Raw genomic sequence first — 6,031 nt, 5'->3', positions numbered from 1 at the left:
GCCCAGGCGGGCCCGCGCGGCGACGACGAGTGGCAGCGGCGGCGCGGGTCGGACAATGTCTGGCCTGCGGAAATTTCGTCCGGCGGCGGTGGGTGGAGATGGATCTAGGGTTTCGGAAGAGGGGAAACGAGAATTTCGGAGGGGGGTATATTTATAGGCATAGAGGGAGCTAGGAGTGTCCAAATGAGGTGCGGTTTTCGGCCACGCGATCGTGATCGAACGCTTTAGATGATGGAGAGGGTTTTGGTGGGTTTTGGGCCAGAATGGAGGGGTGTTGGGCTGCAACACACACGAGGCCTTTTCGGTCCCTCGGTTAACCGTTGGAGCATCAAACGAAGTCCAAATGGTACGAAACTTGACAGGCGGTCTACCGGTAGTAAACCAAGGCCGCATGACAAGTCTCAGTCCAATCCGAAAACGTTTAACACCGGCACACGAAAGAAAGGTAGAAAGGGACACCGGGTGACATAGGAGCGCCGGATTGCAAATCGGACAACGGGGAAAATGCTCGGATGCATGAGACGAACATGTATGCAAATGAAATGCACATGATGACATGATATGCAATGCATGACACGCAAGCAATGACAAGGCAACACCAGCGAATAACTGGAGGACACCTGGCACATCGGTCTCAGGGCGTTACAACACTCCACCACTACGAGAGGATCTCGTCCCGAGATCTAGAATGGCACCGGAGGGACAACGGAAGAGATAAAGAAGAGGTAAAACTAAGTTGCTTTTTTGGCAAATGAGTGAAACCACGAACCTTGAAGAGGTTAAGCCATTCCGAGAAAAGAATACAACGGAGATAAATGAAGTTGAAAGCACTCCGGTTAAATGGATAAGCACGAACAGAACATGGTCCTGACAATCCGAGAAGATGGGATGAGGAGAGCAACATCACAATGCCTCCGGAACACAAGAATAGAAGATAGATAATTGAAATGAAAGAATGGAGAAGAAAATGCCATCTTATGTCACACAAGAGCTTGAAAAGGCATCTTTAGGAGAAGGGTCGAACGGAATTGTTGTAAAAACCAACAACAAAAAGAATAAGCTTGATATGATCTTATGGAATACATCTCCGATTATGAGGTGATAACCTGCCACTCACGGGAAAAGAATAGTATTGATATGAACAAGGAGACGAGAAAGTATATCGCACCGGAAAGGATAAATGAAGAACTTGGATCATTTATAAGCATCATAATAGCAACAAACCTTAGAGAAGGCTTTAGGTGAAATATAACCCAAGATAACTCCAATGACGAGATTGATGGATTTAAAATATCTCATTCATGACAACATGTGAATCATGAAACATGAATTCAAATTATCAAGAATGACATAATACCACCTCCAAAGATACAGAAGAAAGAATTGCACTCCGGATGCAAGATGAAGAATGCTTGAGCTCCTTAGAAAAGAATCTCGATGAACACTTCGAGAAGGAATATAAATCCTTGATGAACCATCATGTAGAACCTTCATGAGAACTCCGGAAACAAAAGGATAACGAAAAAGAAAGAGAAGATGAAAACAGAAAGTGAAACCTTGCAATGATTAGATGGACCTTCGTGATGATATAATTGAGAAAGCTTGGAACTCCGGGAAAAGAATAGATAAAGCATCTCGAACCGAGAATTTGATGTGCCTCCGGAATAAGGAATTGAATCACTTGGAAGAAACAAGAATAATAATTACATTATGTTTATTCTTCACCAATTAAATTGATGACAATCAACGGATTTGACATATTACTTATTCTCGTAGAAAGGATTAATATAGATATAGCGCAAACTTAAGAAGGTCTTCGACGAACCACCGGTAGAATCGAAACAACGAATGAATTGATATGATAACGAATGACGAGAACTCTTGCACGAACCACCGTAAGAATTAAAATGACTGAAGGAAAGATAAAGAAACACCAGGTAGAATTAGCAAATGAATGAAGATGCTTGAGAGAATTTAGATACAAGTGAACGAAGGGATCACGAATTGATTAGAGAATATTGAATGATGCACCGGTATGATTGGAGAATGATAACTGAAAGCTGAGAATGAATAAACCTGAATAGATGGACTCCAGATAACAAACTGAGAAGAATCTTGAATAGCTCCGGATGGGTGAAAAGAATTCTCACAATCGAATACAATTATGAGAGGATGGCAACAAGCTAGAATCACGAATCTTGAAAAAGAATGGAGCAAGATTGAGAGAAAAATCTTCTTCAGTCTTCAAATGCAAAGAATGACGACGAGAAACACCACCATGAATTATTTAGACACTCCGGAATGAAGAATGTAAAGGTTGAGCCAACGATGAAAAGAATTTGGAAGATCTTGGAGAAATACATTTGATTGATGATAATTCATTCTTACGTCAAACTTTAGAAAAGAATTTGAGAATAACTCCGGAAAAAGAGAAGAGTCAGGTAAGATCCTGGGAAAAGACCTGTGGGTTAGGGCCCACTCAAAAGATACACTGTTGAACGATTTGAAGGAGAGATTGCACCGGTTGAATTAAATGACTTGAATGAGATAACAACCTCGAAATAACTTGAATGGATCAAGAATGTAACCGTGAGTCTTCTGAGATATCTTCAGCACTCCGGAACAATTGAATAACGAGAAGTGAATGATAAGGAGGTGCACCGGCATGAGAAGGTATTTGAAACGAGGAAAAAGGGATATGAGATCAACACCGAAAGCTTGATTTGAAACCACTGGAGAAGAAAAAGAACGAGGAATGATGAACTTGAAGCTCCGTTAGAATCTTCATGAGAATCACCGGATACGAACATGGAAAGAAAAGAATGAAGAGACTTCACAAGAATAAAATGGATACTTGATTAAGAAATCTGAGTCCTCGAGGAAAAAGGGGTGGGTGGGTGGGAAAAACAAAGACAACTTGGGATGGATGACACAAACAACGTTGAGAAAGCTGATATTGAATCTTGCGGATGTTGAAAATGAACGGATCCGCTTTAAGAGAAAACACACGGGTTGAACAGGATTGGAAAGACAATCTCGATGATCAAGAAGGATTAGTATTCACATAGGAATACGAGAACACCATTTGGGGAAGGTATGGAATCAACACTTGACATTGAAGCAACTAGAATACCATAACTCAAAACAAAACAAAGGATTGGCTTGCGGAATAAGCCGGACCAAACATATGATAGAGATTTCATCCGAAGTTTTCGTGGTGGGGCCTACACGGGCTCGATCGTACAACACCATCATGTACAAGGCAGTGCACATGACATACGAAGCATCCCCGAGTCGGCATAGCCAAGGACTCTTTAAGACACAACGAGACCACTGTAAAACCAACCGTGAATAGGCGGACCACTAGACGTCGAACCCCAATTTCATATCATACATCTGTCGAAAAGATATCCTAAGAGCTACTTGAATTCCCACTTATAAACTCCCGAAATTTTCCGGTTATGCAATCAGGTGTTGGGGATACAGGGGAAGCATAATATCTCACCCAAACTAGCAAATCCTACATCCAGTTGTATCCATCCTTCAACACACAACCAAGAAACCTTCGGAAATCATCTACCTCAACCTTCGAAAAGCATCCGTTATACGAGTTATGGCAATACTCCCGAACTCCCGCCCCAGTACTGGGTGGCATCGAGGTTATCTCACCAACAACTGCATAAAAGAGATTTTCGATGTCGGCGAACTAAACTCAGGTATTCCAGAACTGCAACGATAAAATTGTGACGACAACACCTCGGAGCTCAACTCCCCGGGACACTGCCACAACCCCTAAATGACAGGAGGCACCAAGAACAATGTTCTCGTCACAAAACCATCAGAACGATTCCAAGATACCCGCGTGATCCTAATTGTTTTTGTGAAATTTGAGAAGAGAAGAGTCAAAACTCTACGTCAAGATGCCTTACCAGAGCGATGAAGGGACTGGGGAGTAAAAAGAATTCCTAACTCTCCGCTATATAATTCCTAAATGACTCAAAACATTTTTCTAGACTCAACTCGTGAGCTAATTCGATCAAGCAGGGGGGCTCCTAAGGTCGGGGAAGGCTCTGATACTAACTTATAACGCCCTCGATGCGGCTATATCTCCTACGTGTCGAAGCACGACTTAGAGGCATAACCGCATTGAAAGCAATGTCGCAAGTAAGTTAATCTTCACAACATCCCATGTAATACATAAAGGGGAAAGGTAACATAGTTAGCTTACACTCGCCACGTCACACAAAGTACATAGATAGCGATACATCATCCAATACACTCATGGTTCGACTACGGTACCAAAATAAAAGATCAACCCAACATGCGACACAGTCCGGATAGCCCCAACTGGGCACCACTACTGATCATCAGGGAAAGACACATAGTAACGGCGTGAGTCTTCGTCGAACTCCCACTTGAGCTCAAGCGCATCATCTGGAACGGAGTCATCGGGCCCTGCATCTGGTTTGGAAGTAATCTGTGAGCCAAGGGGACTCAGCAATCTCGCACCCTCGCGATCAAGACTATTTAAGCTTATAGGTAAGGCAAGGTAAATATGTGGAGCTGCAGCAAGCGACTAGCATATATGGTGGCTAACCTGTTCGCAAAAGAGAGCGAGAAGAGAAGGCAAAGCACGAACGAAGAACTAGAGAAACAACCTACGGCAAGCATTACTCCAACACCATGTTCGCTTCCCGGACTCCGCCGAGAAGAGACCATCATGGTAACACACGCGATTGATTCATTTTAATTAAGTTAAGGTTCAAGTTATCTACAACCGGACATTAACAAATTCCCATCTGCCCATAACCGCAGGCATGACTTCCGAAAGTTCAAATCCCTGCAGGGGAGTCCCAACTTAGCCCATGACAAGCTCTCACGGTCAACGAAGGATATACCTTCTCCCGAGACATTCCGATCAGACTCGGTATCCCGGTTCTACAAGACAACTCCGACAAGTCAAAACAAATCCAGCAACACCGCCCGAATGTGCCGACAAATCTCGATAGGAGCTGCACATATCTCGTTCTCAGGGCACACTCAGATTGTCTAAACTTCCGGTAGGCTAGCCTAGAGTTGCCCCTGGTGGCCACCGGCGGCTGACGAGGTGGACCAACACTCAGAGGAGCACTGGCCTGGGGGGGGTTTAAATAAGATGACCCTTGGGCTCCGGAAACCCAAGGGAAAAAGAGGCTAGGTGGAAAATGGTAAAACCAAGGTTGGGCATTGCTGGAAGAGTTTTATTCAAGGTGAACTTTCAAGGGTTCCCATTATTACCCAACCGCGTAAGGAACGCAAAATCCGGGAACATAACACCGATATGACGGAAACTAGGGCGGCAAGAGTGGAACAAAACACTAGGCAAAAAGGCCGAGCCTTCCACCCTTTACCAAGTATATAGATGCATTAAGATAACAAGGTAATATAATGATATCCCAACAAGTAAATAATGTCCCAACAAGGAACGGTCTCCAATCTTCACCTGCAACTAGCAACGCTATAAGAGGGGCTGAGCAAAGCGGTAACATAGCCACTCAACGGTTTGCTAGGACATGGGGGGGGGTTAGAGGTTTGACATGGCAATTTGGGAGGCATGATAAGCAAGTGGTAGGCATCATAGCATAGGCATAGCAAAAGAGCGAGCATCTAGCAAAGCAAAGATAGAAGTGATTTTGAGGGTATGAACATCTTGCCTACAAAGTTGTCAGAGTTGACTGGATCCTCGAAAGCAAACTCAACGGGCTCCTTGTTAGCGAACTCGTCTCCTGGATCTACCCAAGCAAGAGAAACAAGCAACAAGAACACAATCAACCACGTGCAAAGCTCAAACAACATGATGCAAACATGATATGCTATGCAGGATGCGATATGTGATGCATATGCAAGATTTGACAAGGAAGGAATGAACCTGGCCTCAACATGGAAATCCAAGTGTGCCACTGGAAAGGTGAGGTGATTTTGGTTGAAATCGATATAAAGAACACCGGAATTGGAGACACGGTTTGGAAATGGCAAGCAAAACAAATATGGC

The sequence above is a fragment of the Triticum dicoccoides genome, chromosome 7A, assembly GCF_002162155.2.
Source record: "Triticum dicoccoides isolate Atlit2015 ecotype Zavitan chromosome 7A, WEW_v2.0, whole genome shotgun sequence".
NCBI lineage: Eukaryota > Viridiplantae > Streptophyta > Magnoliopsida > Poales > Poaceae > Triticum > Triticum dicoccoides.
The sequence above is the reverse complement of the archived record's forward strand: the minus strand, read 5'-3'. Positions refer to the sequence as shown.